The sequence below is a fragment of the Neopelma chrysocephalum genome, unplaced genomic scaffold, assembly GCF_003984885.1.
Source record: "Neopelma chrysocephalum unplaced genomic scaffold, ASM398488v2 Primary Assembly neopelma1_44, whole genome shotgun sequence".
Lineage (NCBI taxonomy): Eukaryota > Metazoa > Chordata > Aves > Passeriformes > Pipridae > Neopelma > Neopelma chrysocephalum.
Genome location: NW_020897703.1, coordinates 1,552,520 through 1,571,436, shown reverse-complemented (window position 1 = coordinate 1,571,436; position 18,917 = coordinate 1,552,520). Strand labels below are relative to the sequence as shown.

The 18,917-nt window shown below is 45.0% G+C and overlaps 1 long non-coding RNA gene across 1 annotated transcript; it reads left to right on the top strand.

Annotated features, from left to right (window-relative positions):
* Nucleotides 1-4,898: 4,898 nt before the first annotated feature.
* LOC113965048 lies at nucleotides 4,899-13,286 on the top strand. Its single transcript, XR_003533419.1, has 3 exons — nucleotides 4,899-5,129; nucleotides 10,240-10,325; nucleotides 13,187-13,286. It is a non-coding gene; the product is annotated as an uncharacterized LOC113965048 (long non-coding RNA).
* Nucleotides 13,287-18,917: the final 5,631 nt, after the last annotated feature.

Below are 18,917 nucleotides of genomic sequence, written 5' to 3'. Positions count from 1 at the left end.
GCTAATGCAATCAGCTGGAGCCACAGGAGACAGCTCGTCAGGACGGTGCTCACTGTGGGTGAATGGTGGCACCCTGAGAGGGGCAGGCGGTCATTACCTGCCCACCTGGCAGATTTTGGGGATGGGAGTTGCTCTGGCAGGGTGTTCATTTGCAAATAGATGCTTGTGCTCATCCAGGCATGAAGAGGGAATGGGCGATATCTTCTCCAGAATGAGAGGTTTTGCCAGCAGAGTTTGTGCTCCACTTGAAGGGAGGTGAACTTTCACAACAGCTCCTGCAGAGGGGAAGCCGAACTACGTGAGGCTGTCGCATATCCCACGGACAACACCAACGTTCCTCAAACCACTGATCATTTTAGAAACACCTGAATAAATAGGGTGGTGGCTTTGAGTCTTTTTACTCAGGAGTGAAAACATGAATGGAGATTTTCTTTGTATGGGATATAGGTGAAGCTCAGATGTGATGCACTAAATGTCTGAAAAGCCTGACTTATTTAGCTCCCTCCGCAGTTCAGATCACGGTGATCTTCCAAAACTGAAGCTCTTCTCACTCTTGACATGTGGAGTTTGAAACTACTGCTTGTCTCAGCCACAGGGCTAGGATAGGTCTGCCACGCAAAGACCTTGTTTTCTATGAAGTATTTGTAGGGAGATATAGTTTGTTCGAAGAGACAGCAGTACCCTTCCTCACCTTTATCACCACAGCTGGAAGCCAAAATGGAATATTTTGGGTTTTTCAAGTATTAGGTTCCTGCAAAGAAGACTCAAGTGGAGCTTCATTTGGTAGGACTTCTTCAAATGGTCTCATTTAAGGTTTTCCATAGAGAAGCTGCTGTTTTTATCCTGCTTCCCTGCTTGCACAAAGGTCATTGGTTCAGCACTAGGGTGTGGCTGATCGATGGAGTTCCTCGAGGGCTGGTGCTCAGGGGCAGACACGTGGCAAAACATCAGTTTCCTTTGCCTGGAGGTATGGGAACAGCCAAAAATGGTGGCAGTGACATAGCAGGCTTTCCTGCTTGTACCTGTTCTTATTCTCAAAATCTAGCATCCTTACAGGAGGAGTAATGCAGGACCAGAGCAGTGCCTTATTCTTTACCAGTAGAGTCACATGTGGTGAGGAGAAGAACCATCAAGAAAATAGTTTTCCTGGAGAAAACATGTCTTCCTGGCAGATGGCTTGACCAGCCAGCAAGGATTACAAACCTCTCTAGGAACCTTTTCTTTGTGGCTAGTGAGAAGGTGATATTGCTAGTGACAGCGCAGAAAGATTGGCTGAAATAAAATAAAGAGGTTTCCATGGTGATCCCTTCATATTGTAGTAAATTTTCATCTTGCAGTCAGCTGGGTTATGCTTCTTCCCCTGGAGGAAGAGTCCTCAGCTCTCCCCACATTATTAGTTCCTACTGGTGCCAAGGAAATTCTGGCAGACCCTGAGTAAAGCCATCGACATGGACATCTCTGCAGTGGCCTTGTTAATTATCCTAAAGAGGTTGGACTGTCCAGACAGCCTGCAGGTGCTTTAGAAACAATCCTGCTTTCTGGTTTGAACTGTAAATAGATAAGGAATAGATATAAAGATGTGGCTGTGGTTAAAGATAAGAGAGGAAAGAAGTAGATCTCATTTTACAGCTGAGGAAAGAATCATAGTTCAAATGGTGTAACTGCCCCAAAACCAGAGCCCAGGTCCTGTTAGAGGAGGGAGTTAAATTTGTAATTCCCAAACTCCAGCACAGAAGACACCTTTTCTCCCAAGGTTAATAGAGGGGAAGGCAGTGACCTGCAGAGAGCCCTCAGGCAGGGAAGGGAAGCTCTTTGCACTTGGGTGACCAACGCAGTGTCACACATGAGCGTAGCAAAGGGAGGAGGCGAGGGATCCTCCCTGGCTCTGGGCTGACAGGGGTGAAAGCTATCCAACAAAAAAGACCTTTCATTTTGGAAGATGAGGAAACCCCTCCAGCCGTCAAAGCCACTTGCTCACAGGTTCCACATAAGTGTGATCTCTCCTACCGTGCTGATAAATGAGCAGCCGCAAGACGTGTCTCACTGTGGGTAGGCTCAGCGACGAGTTTCCCCGGCTGGTTCCTGGGATGATGGCATCTTTCCATCTGCATCTGAATTGGAGAGTCATGAATGCAGTGCTAGTCAAGCTTTGCCACCCAAAACATGCTTAATATGAAAAGCATTTCCCTAAGAAGGTGTTTCATTGAATGCAAACAAATGCTGCCTTAAGATCATGTTAATTTATGCTACAGAGCAAATCACTTCTATCTGCTTCATGCACCACAAAAGCAAAACATGGCCACATTCAAATATCTGTGTCTTTGTACTGTTTGCTGTATAGTACATACAATTCAAATAATATGCTGGAGATGGAAAAGCAAAGAGGGATGCATGGCAGAGATGTTCTGGCTACTGCAAGCTGCAACGTTCCAGGGTGTCCAGGGACTCTTGGGACAGCAAAAAAGGTGTATGGGGATGAGCTTCTGCTAAACACCAAAATTGCTGGGGTCATCTACCCACTCCTGCTCTTCTGGGAACTCATCATAGAGAAAGATAAAAGGAATCTGCTTGAACAGTAGGGGCTTTTTGTTAGATTCTTTCTTATTTTGCTGTTTGGAGGAAAACTTACTGCTGTTGGCTGGAGAAATGGACCAGCGCTTCACAAAGATGTCTTTTGGGAGGACCCAGGACAAATGGGAACTTTGCTGGGGAAAGGAACTGGCGTGAAGTTGCCACTGTGAGCAAGAAAGTCATCTCATTTCCCACTGCTGTCAGTGTGAGTTGGGGCTCAACCCTCTAGTTAGGGTAGCTGCAGTAGGGCAGCTATAAAAACCTGTTGGGCAGCCATTTAACACGTATTTAATGGGCAATCAGTGATGTTCATATTATTATGTTAACAAAAAGCTGTGATTCTTCCTGCAAAGAAAAGAGCTTTTAAAAATGGGGGGAAAAAAAGAAAGAAAATAGAAAGCAATGAGAGATCACATGCTGATCAAATCTGCAGAGAGAGAAAGTCTTACTTTAATAATTAATTAAAAGACATATAAGGAAAAAAAAAAGGCAGAGGTTGGAGGCTGTGATTGTTCTCCCAGTTCAATGCTGTTGAGCTGCAGAGTCTCAGGGCCTCATCTGCTTGGGGTGATTGCCCACATCTCCCCAGGAGTGGCATGTGGGTATTACCGGGGCAAATTTGCTTTGCAAATCTGCCTTTGTGTCTTTGGATTAGCTTTATTTGCTCAAGGATTTTGGAGGTAATGTGGAGGAATATTCATGCTTCTATTAGTTAAAAGTCTCTGCTTCTTGTTAACATCATACCAGCATGTCATTCAGGACAAGCATCCAGAGTGGTTATATTGGGGATTAGAAACGCAGGGTTTTTTCTTTGCTTTGAAATAGTTTCTCTTAAAGTTACTTAGCTATTTAGTTGCTTGTCTTTGCCAGAGGAGCCTTGTAATGGTCCCCTACCAGCTAGTTTTATTCCCAGAAAAATGGTTTGTCATAGATTTCTTTATTTAAAGAAAAGGGAAACTCCTTTCAGTAGGAATGTTCACCTCAGACCAGCCCTGTCTCACTTATGCTGCATGTCCAAAGTACCTGGGACAGACTAACATCCTTAGCATGTTGCACCTTGTAAAGGGGACTTTCTGTCAAAGATCACAAGCAGATTTAGGGAAGAGTCAAAGGGTCCTCAAAGCACAGGAGGAGGGAAAGAGAACCATTTATAGTGTAGTCAAACACACTGAAATTGCACAAAATTGTGACATCTGATTGCAAAACTATCTTTGGCTACATGGCAAAAGGCTTCAGTTTTTTCTCAGGCAACACTTCCTGGAGGTGGACTAGAGCTAGTAAAGCAGCAGAAGAAGAGATGAGAAGGAGTGGGCTATTGCCATACAGTAGGCCATAGTAGACTACTGTCATAGAGGTGATTCTGAACGCCACACACATTTTCTTGGTACGCTGAGGTGAAGCCAAGAGGGTACCGCGTTGCCCTTCCTCAGGCTGCTCTGCTTGGTCTTAACACCAGGCTGGCTGCCTGGCACCCTGATGGATGTGGTGGCAGGGAAGCAGGAGAGCTGCAGGAGAGCATTAGCCAAAATGTGCTGCCTGGATAGCCCAGACATCAGGGATTATCCAGAGAACTACACAAGGTAAGCAAAGTAGTTTTGCTGAATCTCTGCTTTCAATGAAGCCCTGAGGTACTTTCTGATGCCTCGGGGTCTCTGCCCTCGCAGGCTCTGAAGCCAGAGAGGGACTCTGCTGCCTGCTCTGCTCTGGGGGGGGACTTTGCTGTTCGCAGGCACACAGCTCACACAGTCAGGGTTGGCATCCATCCAGCAGAGAGAACAGGCACCATGCTCAGAAATTCCATTGAGGTAGGCAGCCACCAACTCCAACGACATAGCACCTGCAGGAATTTGTTACTCTTTATTAAAAAGTAAAGGGGAAATTTTTTTACAATTCCCATTTGTTAAAAAACGTGCAAGCACCTCATTAACTCCAATGGTGCGGTATTTTTGGCTGGCTGCATTGCTGAGCATGTGTTAAGCTCCCATGAAGTGCAAGAAATTACCTTTTAAACAGCAGTGGTGTCTTCTAAATGCAGTTATCGCCTCCCCAGCACTGATAAGGTGTGAAAAATGATCTTCCCATCTACAGCTGTGTAAACTGAATGCAATTAGCACCTCTACATGTGTTTAAAATCATGACCACAGGTTATAAGTTTCGGCAGCCTGCAATACATTAGCACTTCGTTCCATCTTTGGGAATCAAGGGAGAAAAAAAAAATCTTGGCAAAATTAGTGCAATGAATACAATTAAGTGCCATTAACATTCCATGAACTATTTTTAATGAAGTAAATCCAGCCCCAGATTTGTGAACCATAGACGAGGGACCTTTTGTAGCTCCAGACAAGAGTTGCCTGCTGTATAGGAATGTGTCAGAGGAAAATCTCTTTAGTCCTTGGTTAAACAGCTCTTTTAATCTGGGATAGCAAAGACAGGCTTTTTCCTTCATCCTTAGGCTACAGGCACCCCAGGATGCTGCACAGAATGCAGGATGCACCTCCTTAAAATGCTGCCTTGTTTGAAGGGAGAAAATGGAGAGAAAGAAGGAGAAGAAAAGCACAGTAGGTATTTTTTCCTTTGGTCCAAGTAGCCAAGTTCCAGTGTATTGATCATTTATTATATCCTTCTCAGGCTATTAATCTCTAACTGCACTAAAAGACATCCTTACTATGTCTCTGTATGGAAGTCTCTGCTTGCCCAAATAATTATTGTCTGCAATCTCCAAACTTCTTTTCCTACTGTTCTCCTTCCAAGTTTTGCTGACCGAAACTTATTATATGGAGTGTTGATGTGATTTACACAAGAGCTTCAATAATTTTTTTTATGCAAACATGGCATGCATATAGAATGGTCATCTTCAGACATCAAATACTTGCACTTTTCTGATGAATATTTGAAAGGTGTAAATAAGAAGGTAATGCAGACACACACCTCAGTGTGATTGAAAAATACTTGCATCCCAAACACCCTTTTACGATAAATATTGAACGAATGATCAGTCCAGGCTATTCCCTGTGCTGGGACTTGTCTGGTCCTCTTTGCCCAAAACCATACTTTTCAAGACGTTTTGCTGAAATCACTGGCAACTCTCCACAGCAGTGAGTATCCCTACAATGGAGCTGGGGTTGGAAGCTGGATGCAACAGCAGCAGCTTCTCTATCTCACCTCTATTTGTTTTTTAAAGCCAGATGCTGATTTTTCGCTTTCAGAGGGTATCTCCAACAGCTGTGATTTTTCTTTTTTAAATTTTATTTCCCCTTTTTCAGTAAATTTGTAATTGAAAGGGACAGATCTCCATCTGGGACACCTGACAGTGGATGTACAGGGCTTCTCCCACTGCTGGCAGCAGCCTCGTGCTGGTACAGAGACTCTACCTTGTCAGGGCAGAAGGAAACCCCGTGCCCAGGTCCTTTCACTCCCTGCATAACACAGAGCATAAAGGCTGCACAGACCCAAATAACTTGTGGCTGAACTAGGGCATATCTTTGAGAAAGACACTCTGGATCTCACTGTAATCTGTTCTTGACCACCCCTTATTTTCTCAGCATTTCCACAATTCAGGGCAATCTACACAGGAATAACTGCACTAAGAATGATTAGCAAAGAACTCTCTGAGAGTGATGTCCTGGTTCTGAATGAAAATCCAGTCCAATGAAGCAAGAGAACTCGGGTGTCTAACTCAGTGGATCAGTAGTTAGGTCTGGCTGTTGTTGGCTTTGCTCTCTTTGACTTTCTGGTGGGACTGATATGAGATCTACAAGTCCCAGCGTGAAAATAATCTCTTGGGGAAGCACACCTGTGCTTTTTCTTTTATTAAATCATGTCTTTTAGCAGTTTCCTTACTGTGTGGGGATGAATGCTTCTCTGCTGTGTATTATCCATGTGTAGTGATACCCCACAGTGTCTCAACCCTATGAGAGTGAGAATGGCAACATCAATCCAACCATGCTCCATTTATCAGGGCAATTCCTGCTGGATTCAGGCTCTAGGAGTCATGCTGGCTGCTGCAGTGAGAGCTGCCAGTGGAAAATAGCATCCAAGCATGATGAGCTTGCACCTTCTAGGCAGCGTGGTGCAAAGGTCCCTGCTGGCCAAGGGGGAATTTGAGGGACAAACTGGCTGTGCCAAATTGTTACCTCCTCACCTCTCTGAATGGCGGCGCCAAATGGTGGTCGACAAAGTAGGTCAGGAAGAAATTAATCCTTTTGAAGGAAAAGTCCTAAAGCTGGAGGTGAGAAGAGACAAATCAGCACTATTAAGAGTAAGTGGATTTGGGGCTGTGTGCCCGACTGGGGCCTCCCGGTGCTGTGGCAGCCTCTCGCCTGGAGCGCAGCATTCTGCGGTCCCACACGGATGCAGCCGGGGGGACGAGGCACTGACAGCCATCCATTCTGGAAATTAAATTTCACTCCCTCGGTTGTTCTCGGCTCACGGCCCTGCTCACTTGCCAAAGGATTTCTGATCTCGCAGATTATTGTGGGCTGAGTCCAAAACCTGTGAGATCAGCGAGAGAGGCTCCAGCAGCCCAGGGAGGGAGCTGGGTGCTCCAGGGATGGGTTTCAGCTCACACATCTCCAGCTGTGGGCAGAAGGGGTGGGGTGGAACTGGGGGCCTTCCTCTGCTGCTGGAGGGCTGCAGGTTAGCCTGTAAACCACTGGATGTTTTGGGATGCAGGAGCCGATCCTGCTGTCCCTCTACTTGAGCAGGACAGGACAGGCAGTGTTTCCCTGGAGCCTGCCTGGCTTCCCTTCTTCTCCACCCCAGCATGAGACCTCTCAACAAGGACCGAACTAATGGACTGAAGATATCAAAGAATCTTGTTGAAAGCAGGGGGAGGGGACTGCAATCAGCTGTAGGGTGAAGCATCCCTCCTTGAACCGGGGTGGAAATCCCAGTTATAATAGCCTACATCTGTGAGCTGAGGTCTCTCAGAATCTGGGAAAGGGAGAGCAAAATGTGAGCAGTTAACTGAGGCTGGGAGAGTACTGCTGTGTCAGCAGGCCCTGAGGGGACCTTCTGGCCTCAGAAGCAGAAAATTCCAAAAGCCAAAAGCATGATCCTTGCTTGTGAGTCCTGCTGGGTTTTCCAGTGGTACACTGGGGAAAAACAGTTAATTTAGGTTAATTGCACAATGCAGATATTTATAAAATGGTATCTGTTTAAACAGAGGAATGTGCTTTTTCCCGATGAGGTCTCTGCAAAGCAGCAGTGTGTCACTTGACCCAGGCCTTTAACTGGAACCATCTTGGCAATTTAATGAAATTAAATGTCTGGACTGTGGGGAGTTCATTAGTAAGTAATCCAAAGGCTAAACCTCTGCGAGCTAGTTCAACTCTCAAATGCTTATTTGTGTTTGCCAGATCCAGTAAAGTGAAACCCCTTAATAGGCACTGGCAGTATTTGTTACATGCTTTCCTCTGGTCTGGAGGTGGTAACACATGCACTGGGTGATTTCATATTTCTATGTGAGATTTTTATGAAAAAACCCCTTGAGGACAGCCACGGGATCCTCTGAGTGTCACTGGGCAGGCTCAGGTGGCTTTGCAGAGGTGCTTCTGCTGTTCGATGCCTCAAACCTCTTGCTTCTGGCAAAGCAAGTGAGGGAATCTCATTTCTTTCCAAAAAAGCTTTCAGAGATGGTTCTGCTGCCAGCAGTGCAGCACTGAACCTGCGAGGGACTCTGGCTTTCTTGTCACACGGGGCCATGGCTGGGATTACGAGCTGTTTTATTTTGTGCCGTTTGCCCAAGGGTTTGGACCAAGGGTGTAAAGTGCCTCTGGGATTCTGGTGGGTTGTTAAAGTGGATGATGAATTGCTGCTTATTTCCTTTGAGTGGGGATTTAGAGGAATGAGGAAGGTACGGATCTTCCTCCTGCTGTGTAAAGGATTTCTGGGTTTTCAGAAGTGAATGTGCTAAAGTTTCACTCTTTAGTTCACCAGGCGTAAACAAGATTTACCAATAAGTGGTCTGTGGCACCACTAAAAGTTGGTAAGGGAGTTCACTAAACAATAGTTGATATAGTCAAAGGACTAGCCTAACTCCAATATAGCTGAATTTATTTTTCAAGGTAGCATGTAAAGACAAACCAAATCCTGTATTGGCCCTTTGGGCTTGTCCACCATGGAAGCCTTCAGGGAAGGCTCTGTACATCCCATCCTAGGAGTAGCATTTAGTTTTTAAAAAACTCTTTAAAGTTCTTGGTGTAAATTTAGTGCAGGTCCAACATAAGCTCCTTGGGCTGGAGTCAAAGGGCTGTGGATTACCAGGAAAACTTCCCTGACCTCACAAAGAAATGAGGTTTCTGTAACAAAATCCATTTTGGGGGGAAATTCTTTTGGGGCTTTACTGTACCTGCTGCAGAAGTTCTTTTAAAAGTAAATAATGCCATTGGTCAGGTGCTTCTTGCAAAGAAGTTGAACATTGAATGTTATGGATATTACATCAGTCTGAGCAATAGATATCCCAAATATTGTCAGATCTGCAGTGGTGTTAGCAGGGCAGTTTTTGTTCTGGAGTGTGCAAAATGCTCCAAGAGTCAAGTGGATTTTGAAAGGATGGTCACTGCCAAACAAGCAGGAAAACTGTGTCTGGTTACTGAGGGTGCCTGAACCTGTGTTGATTTACACCACAGCACTACATCTCCAAAGATCTTGCAGTAAACTAGGAATTGCCAAATACAACTTCCATGTCTTAAATTTACAGTGTGGAAAAAGACTGGACATTTTATCCAGAGGTAGGATGCAAAAGGTCTTGTGGCAGGTACAGGCTGGAGCCCATGTAGCAATCCTGTTTTCTCTTCTGTGGGCTCGGGTCAGCTGCTGACCTTTGCAGACACCTCTTCTGCTTTTCCTCCTGGCTGATAAAGGGAAAGAATTAGCCACAGCTCTAAAAATCCCCATTCCCAGTGTGGTGTTGGGAAGAGCATTCATGTTCCCCTCTCCGTGGGTGCTGCATGAGCATGGGCTTCCAGCTACAGCAATGAGAGAGGTACTTTTTCATACCTAAACCCATCTTTCCATATAAAACAGCATCTCAACAGTCACATCCAAGGAGTCTTTCTGTGGGGCAGCCCTGCTCTCAAGGTCCAGGCAGGACAAAGTCCTCACACAGCCCAGCTTGTGTCTTCAGGTGCTGCTGCAAGTCCTGCGTGTCCACGCTGTGGCCATGGCATGGGAGGCCCCATGTACACCTGCTCACACACTGGGATGAGTGGCTGGAGCAAAGTGTGGGTACCTCTCCCTCAGGCTGGTGTTTTAGCAAGAGACAAGCGGGTACTGTGGGAAACCTGTCCCAAACTGCCAGTAGAGGTGTGGGGTGCTCCCGAGGGAATGCCTGGAGCACATGAGCTGGGGTTTGGGTGGGAAAGGCAGTGCGTTTCCCTGTGAGGGAAGCAGTAGGCAGGAGGGACAAAAGCAGCACAGCAACGACATCTTGTGATGCAGAGCGATGGCTGCATGTGCCTGCTGCTGGGAAGCCCCTTGTCCGGCTGCCCAGCTGGAGCACTCAAGGGTCTTCTTGCTGGAAGGGCAGGGAGGGTGGAGCTGATAGACAGGGAGGAACGTTGTCCCCAGCCAGAGCCAAAGTAGGATTTTAGCAACAGCAGAGCAGGGGTGGGAGTGAAAAGGCTACAAAGGAGAGTCCTGCAATCTCTTTTTCCATTTTTCTTTCAGTATGTCATTGCTGCAAAGCAGTGGAATCTCCCAAGTGCTCTGTTGAAGCCTGTGCTTAACCCATTGCAGATATCTACAGATATCAGGTACACAAGGAACATTTCTTTTTTGTTTTTGCAAGAAGTATGATAGTGGAAATATTCTGGTTTACGTCTGGGGATCACTGTGGCCGAGGATCCACTTTGAAGATGCAGAGCTGCATTGTATCCAAAACAAGTGCAGTAGTACTCATTCCTTCCCACTTCGATCGGACCAAAATTACTCCAGACTTGCACTCTGGGACTCAAAATTCAAAATTTCTAGTGGAAAGGCAGCAGCAAAGTCTGAAAGCAGGTTGAGTTGGTGCCTCACTGCTGCCCAGCTGCTGAAGAGCAGCCTCTGTAAAGTGCCAGCCCCACTCACAGTTCTTCTTGAGACCCTTAGTTGAATTATGATCACTTTTATACTGAACTAATGCCAAATCAGCACGTTTTGGAACTTGCTGGTGGATGAGTTTCTTTTCGAGGCTCAGTCTTTGTTCCCACCAGTGCTTCCTTGAAGAGCTTGCCAGATGGAGGTCATGCTGTGAGATGTGTCAGAATTCAAGGAAAGCCTTTGCATGAAGTCCTGCAGCATTTGGCTGCTGTGCTTTAGGCCATCACGAGCAGAAGGCAGCTCCTGTCTGACCTGTGCTGCATTGCATCTCAGGGTAGGATTTTTAGAGACTCCTGCAGCACGTACCAGCAGAAGTGCTGCTGAAAGTCAATGAGACTTTGTTCAGAACAGCCTCAGGTGCTTTTGAAAGGCTTGTTCTCTTGTGGGTTTATTTAAAGACTTGTAAATTATAGTTAATTCCTACGGCTTAGGTGTATTAGTTGATAGAACCCAGGATTACATTCGTGTCCTCTTTGGGATCCTGCCTATGCAGCCTGGATTGAAAGGTTGGCAGGGCTCAGGAGTAGCAGCTCCTGCCTTAAACTTCAACGTCCCATTCCCCATCCTGGAGGGACAGGTCTGCCTGCTACAGCTGGGACAGTGTTCCTCCACCACAAGAACTGCAATTCACCCAAAATAAACTGTTGGGGAAAAAAATAAAGTTGATTGAGCTGTGGTCATCATAATCCAGGTCACCTCCAGCTGAGAAACTGTGATACTGGCAAGGCACCTCTGCAGGGAAAACAAGACCAGCTGTGGTTTTGTGTGGTTTGTGATGCCCACTCCTCTCTTTCCTATGGAAATTGAGGTGCCTGTTGCACTCAGACTGATGAGAAAAAAGAATGCCAGCAGGGATTGTAACAAGGCCACCTGCCTACAGAGCCATCATGCCACTATGTGCCCGTGAGGGTTTTCTCACTGACTTTAGTTTGTGGTTTTTTTAGGGAATATCAGTCCTTCCCATGTTCTTCACAGATAATCAGGAAGACGTACCCCCCATAAATGAGTTAAAAACCTGACAAGTTCATATCTGACCTATTATTCACTTGGGAGCAACTTCTGAAATTAGTTGCAGGTAGTGAAACAGCTACAAGGTTTTATCTTCATCATTGGGTTTTCCAAACTCCTCTGCTCAGAAGCAGCTCATTGCCTGCCTTGGCCAAGGCTTTTGCTTCCAGGGCAGATTAAATGATCTTGGCTTGTAGGTCAATCAGGTAAAACATGGTCTGCAGGCAACAATAGAGGACTGAAGGTACTAGGTGAGGGGTGATAAATTTATTTTGCAGAAAAGTCACTAGTTTTGTCTGAAAAACAGCTCAAAAAATCATAGGCAGGGGTTGGTGTTTTCATCTGGATGCTTGTGCAGCACCTTGCCAGTGGGGCTATCAGATTCCTCAGTTTTGTTCTGGTGTTGGACTTCAGTGCTGGACTCCCACCAGAAAGGAGGCACAGTTGTTCCTGTCCTGTGGGCCTGATGGGAATGCTGAGCACTCACAGGGCCTTTGCAGTATTGTGACAACATCTCTCCATTCTACTGAAATTTCACAGAAAAACCTCAACAAAAACCTTAGCTGCCTAGATAGCTCCACAGGCAGGTTTGAAATGAAGGGTTGTCCTCTCTTTGTGTGCTGCAGTAAAATACATATTCCAAAATATATCCAGGTGGTTTGCTGCTCTAAATCTTCCTCTGCTGGAGTGGAAAACGTCGGTATAATTTAATTTGTAGTATCTTGGGGGGAGCTCACAGTAAATGATGCTGAGCAGAAGACAAGGAGCTCTTGTCTGTGTCCCAGGTCGTAGATAAACTCTTTGCGATGATTGTTGGGTTCTGTGGGACTTTCCCAGCATGGTTGTCCCACCCCTGGATGTGACACTGAGTAATGGAGCTGTAAGTCAGCATCAGACCCTGGTTGGGAAACTATTTTAGGATTAGGATTAGGGTGAGGTGAGGGTTAGGGTGCCTGACCCACTGCCTTGACCAAAGCATGGGAAGAGCAATGGCCATGGCTGCTCCCTTCTGTCTTTGTTTTCAGTGAGGATGTTTGAGAAGTTGTGGATGCCCCATCCCTGAAATTGTTCAAGGCCAGGTTGGATGGGGCTTTAAACAACCTGGTGAAAGTTGTCCCTGCCTATGGCAGAAGGGTGGAACTCAATGGTCTTTCATGTCCCTTCCAACCCAAACCATTCAGTGATTCTTTGCTCACTCCAGAAAGTGGCCTAGGTAAAATCATACTGGGGATGCAGCATGTCAAAGGTTAGCTGTGTCAGCTTCTCTTTTTAATCTCTGCATACAGCTGCTGATAAATCAAGAAACAGTGATTCCTAGTGGAGTTTAGCTTTGCACTCAGTTTAGCTTTGCTGGTACTGTGTCTTAACAGTGCCCACACTGAAGACTAAAACCTTTTCACTGAAATTGAGAAGGACACTTGGATTGTTCTTAGTCGTCTCCAGTGCCTGTGTGGATGGGTTTGAGGATGGTTGACAGTTGTGATTCTATATTTTAATGATTTTTCTTTTTCCCTTAGACCTGCAGATTGAAGTGTCTGCGGTGTTGTTGCTCGCACAAAGGGCCACCTCAGAACAGTGCTCAGAGGTCCACAGGTGCTCAGGCTTGCCCTTGAGACTGTGAGGGCAGCAGAAATAAATGAATAAAAACAGGAGAGCAACAAGAAAATGGTGAATAAGTGCACAAGGCATTGTGGAACAAAACAGGGCTTAGCTGACCCTGGCACACTGTTGAGGAGATGCCTATCTGGGGGCAGTGAGAAAAGCTTGCCAGGTGAAGTGCTTGTGAAGTATTTTAAGGTTGTGGCATTGTTCGTCTTACAAAGATAACTGAAGTGTGAAACCCCTTGTGGATTTTTTATCTGTTAAAATAGATACTTGCGTGCTGCTGATCACTGGACAAATGGTGTTGTATTAATATAAAATACGTCAGCCACCATCAAGGAGAGATCGTCCCTTAAACTACCATGCTTGGGCAACATCTGATTCTGTGAATTCTGAAAACAAAAAGAAGTCTTGTGCCCGTATGAAACCACTTGGTCATTCCTTCGGCAGACCTGAACTCTCTGTCTGATTTCTGCCCCATCATGTGGCTTCTCCAGGCCTTATGGCAAGTTGTGTGAAGCAGCTCTCCCCACAGAGGGTCCACAGGGAGGGACTGGCTCCTGGTGCACATTCACCTTTTATTAGTTTCCGACAAATTCAAAACAGAGGAGGCTTCAGTCATTTTGCTGCTCATGGAACTGACTCTTCCTCTTGACTAGCGAACTATTTGTATAACTGAGCGGGAGGAAAAGCCCGCCCAAACCCTCTCTGTGCTGACTGCTGCCTATAAAAAGATCTTGACAACCTCTCCTGTGAAAAGCTCTCACACCTCCACTCTGCAGCGCGCCTTTCATGCTTTAGCAAGTGGGTAGTCCTCAGGCTACTGAAGTGCCTTTCCCTTGTCTTCGGTGCTGCTCAGGTCCTGCCCACCCACCCACGCACGTCTCTCCCACGGTGGAGGTGGACCCCCTGGATGCTTCTGGAGCCCTCACTTCCAGTGATACAGGAGTGAGGAGGTGCTTGAGAGGCCCTTATTTTGCTTGGGCACTACAGGCTTGTCAGGTGCAGTGACTATAATCTGTAGATCATCAGATTTCTGGGGAAAGGAAGAAGATATTTAACACTGAAACTAAGCTTGGGACAGATCCTCCATCCTTCCCTGGACAGGAGTTCAAAGCAATCCCTTCTCTGATCCTCAGTTCCTATTTCATTTGACTGTTATAAAGGATGTTACATCCATTGGTGTAATGGGATCACAGAAAAACAAAGAGGCATGAAATTATTTTCCTTCTCTCCCAGGTAAATTCCTTGTTGTAAATTAAGCAGTTTACCCTTTTAACTACACGTGAATCACCGATACCTGCTTAAGTCTGCTGTTAATAATGAGGAAGATTATCCAGGACAAACATGCAGACCTCTTGGGTCTCTCTTACTAATGATGAAGCAATGTTCTTCACAAGATTTTACCATGGAGACCCCAGGGAAGCTGGGAAAGGAGCACAGCGTCAGCTGCTCTCAGTGTGAGGGGTCTGGATGGAGTGATATCCCCATTGATATCCCCCAGTATGAGTTCTCCATGAACAAAAGGGAGGTTCCATTCAAAAGAAACTTGAGATTAGCAAAGGATCAAGTTGTCAGTGCAGGCAAACCTTGGAGGAGGTGGACAGACAGCTATCCTGAGCCGGTAGGAGCATCCCCTGGCTGGGCTCTGCCAGCAGCAGAGCTGGAGCTCAGGACAGGGTGTCCTTTGATGGACTGCACTAAGTGACCCTGCGAGGTGAGCTTTTTGTTTGTTAACCTCCCGGGTGAAATCTGAAATTACTTGCACGCTATAGCAAATGTAATCAATTATAACAAAGCCAACAGAAACACAGGACTCATCCTGTTTTTCACTGAGTTGTCTTTCAAAATGAGTTTGAAATACTGTTTGTTTTACACAGTGGGTATAAATTCTCTTTCAAAGTGATTGAAGCATGGTGAGAGTTTGTCCCTGTGGTTTATCATCTGAAAGGGCTTGGCTGTAAGACAGGAGGAGTAAGAGATGGCAAACTTATTATTGAGAAGAGAAAGAGTTGAGCTCCTCAGACTGCTGAGTGCAGGATTGTCCAGTGCCAGCTGCAGGAGTCACTGAAGGTTGGATGAGGCTTTGAGCAACCTGGTCTAGTGGAAGGTGTCCCTGCCTAAGGCAGGGGCTTGAAACTAGATAATTTTTAATGTCCCTTCCAACCCAAATCATTCTTTTATTCTATGATTCTGACTGGTCGGGTATTAACAGGGTCCTAACAAAGGTAACAGAAGATGACTGCAACTAGCAGGGTTCATGGAGGAAAGAGGTTCTTGTTTTATTCCTCCAGCCACAGCTCTCCTGGCCTGCCATTATTCGAATTGGCTGTCACAGATGGTGGGTTGGAAGGGGACCTTGAAGACCATCTAGTTCCAACCCCCCAGCCATGGCAGAAACACCTTCAACTAGACCAGGGATGCAGAAACATTTCTGAGGGGAGCACTTCCCACCACAATGAAACAGAACCTTAATCTCTAAAAACTAGACTTAAAGTTGATGTTATACGTTCTCTTAAAGCCATGTAACCTGAGGGTCTTATTGTTAATTAAAGATACTTCAAGTATAATTAAAGATAATTAAGTATTCATATATATATATATCTATATATAAATTAGTTATATGTAAGTGTATATATATAGTTATAGTAAGTATAATAATTAGTAATAAGTAATAATTAAAGATAATTTAAGATTATATTTTTTCCAGTTCTTGGGCAGTGTCAGTAGAATTGGTGTTTTCCTTTCAATCTGGCTTATAAACTGCTTGTCTCATGTCTTGATGGGTGTGTAAGGTTGTCTCCAGGCAGATATTTGGACTAAAATGTTTCCAAAGGCATTGAGTGGCTCTTAGGTTATCAAGACTGTGAACAAGGTTGGAAATATAAAAGTTGTTGCCCTCGTGTTGGTTATGGAGGCAGCTTATCCTTCCTATGGGAAGAGAAGTTCATTCAGGTGCTGATCTGGTGTTTGGCAACAACCCCTCAGGATTTACAAAAGTGAGGAAAGCCCTGACATCCCATATAATCTTGTCTCTTTGTACATGTCTCAGGGCTCAGTTGTGAGAGATCTTTAGTTACCTGGTGCTGAAGAGCTGTTGGAAGTTTAGCTCTGGATTTCAGTGGGTTTCTTATCTTCTGGTTGATTTAACAGACAGGGTTTGTTCACCATTGTTGTGGGTGAACATGTGGGTTCGTGGCACTGTGAACCCCCACGGTGCATCCTGCTGAACGCCGCTGCCCCACACATTACATCCAGCCTTAGATTCGTACGACTAAACCAGACTCCCAGGCTTTCCTGCATGGTGAGCAAAGCCATTCTGCACTCCAAGCTCTGAGCCCTCCTTTCTGTTGATACACAAGTCAGGTACATTTTTCCTTTTCCAAAAACTTTCAAAGGTGGGGAGATAAAAATACTGCCCCGCTTCATGGGAAAGCAAAAGGGACAAGGGTCACAAAAGGACTGCAGGATTCAGGGACTGAGTCTAAACCCATGCAATGCTCTTCAGTTTTAGCAGCATGTCCTGCTTCTGAGAGATAATATTGATGGACACAGCTTAGAAAATTATTTACGAAGCTATTGTCAGCCAGCTGTTCAGACAAATAGGGAGTGTGTCTCTTGCTTAAACCTGTTTTCAGAAGCACTAACATAGTATCAGAAAGCATCAGCTTCATGGACGCATCAAATTGAAATGTGGCATTAGTTTTTCCTATGCCTTTCCATTACCTTTACTTTTTTGGAAGCAAAAAGGTTAAATACCATGGAGAAGCAATAATTTGGGACTCGTAGTCTAGTTTAGAAGAATAAAGCTGAAGCAAACCTTAGTCAGAGTTGGAGCTTGATGCTGATATTAACATTTCTCCTCTTTGGTGGCATGAATGCTGCTGTAACAGCCTCATCCACAGCTAAAATGCCCACTGAGAAGAAACGGGATGCTGAAATCACAGCCTTTTCTGGGTCACCCACTCCCTCTCTGCAGAGGCAAAATGAGTCCAATAAAGCATCTACCAGGAATGGATGTGATGATGGCTCCTCACCCTCTGTAGCCACCTGGTGTTTCTCACTCTCATCATCATCCATCTCCTTATCGTATGTTTAAACCTCTCGATACTTCCACCATTCATGAGCATCTTGAAGAAATCATTTCCTTCCTGTCAACAGCAGTGATTATTATATTGTCTCCTCTTCTTCAGACCTGATCTTCCACTATTTTCTCCTGGATTGTGTTTTCTGGACATATGCTCCTGCCTGTGCTCTTCTGCAGTCCGTGTCTTTGTCTTAAAGTCAATGCAGTGCTTATCCAAGGACTGCTTTGCTTCTTAATGATGATATTTAACCTGCAATAATCTTGCAAGAGCTTCTTCTGCCTCATATCAAGGACAAATTTTTCAAATTTTTATCCACGTGTTAGGACCAGCCTACCTCTTTCACCAAAGCTGGAGTCAGCATGAGAGATTGAAGTTAAGCAGCATTTTTCCTATTATGTAAGATATTTTTGCTTTGGACTAGGAGTAGAATTAGTTCTGCATTTATCACAAAAAGAATGTAATTTTTCTGCCTATGTTAGGAAAAAATGCCTGATTAGTCTCCTAAAAACTCCCAAGTGCCTATAACTCATGGTCATGGCAGACAGAGGGTTCAGATCCAGCTCCATAACAAACTGCAGTGGAAATCCTACCCTAATGCCTCTGATTGCTTTCAGATCATTCCCCTCATCTACGATTTAATTTGATCTAACTATAGCTCCCTGGCAAATGACAATTCATAGTTAGGTGATTTTCAAAGTCTAATTGCTCGAGAGTTTTCTCAGTACTTCAGAATTTCTTAATTGTATTAGCAAAGGTGAGGATAATTGCTGCTTTCATATCCTTGAAACTCCTCATACAAAAGAGGCTTATGCAAGAATCTGCTCATTCTCTCCAATAAATGATCTCTCTGTTATTAAGGAGCGTGTATTGAAGGACTGCTGGGAAGCATTCCACTGCACCATTATGTACTTGAACAAAACCTGAAACTTGCAGGTACAAGACTAAATTATAGTCTGGGGCAATCATCAGAACACTTTTTTTTTTCCCTAGAGGTTTCAGAAGAAGAATAAGCCCCAAATCTAGCAATAACTTAGTATTTTGCATTTGGGGGTCTTCTGGGTGGGGAAAATATTTATAGGTCAGTGGTGCTCTGACGTTGCTGCTGGTCACAAATACCAACACTATTCTTTTAGGAACTTCTACTCTGTGCCAGTCACTGGCTTTATTTTTTGTTTTGTTCGTGAAATCCTTGAGCAGGGGCCATTTCTTCCCTGGGTTTGTATATCTTCGGGATCTTGAGCAATAAGCAGGGTGTCCAGACTCCTCGGTATTGTAGCCGTGTGCCTGTGCCTAAAGTGCCATAAATCCACTCAGGCATGGAATTAGGCATAATGGTCTTCCTTAAGCTCCAGCAATTAAGCATAGACATCTACATGTACAATGAAATGCCATGTATCACTTCTGGGGCTACAACTACCAGTAGAAAAAGAAAAAAGAAGATGAACCATGTACTTTCTAACATGCCAATTTGATACAGTTGAGTGTGGGAAGGAAGCATTCAATGAGGCAAACACTTAAACCAAGAAGCAAGTTCTACAGAAATTGATGATAAGGTAGACAAATTTC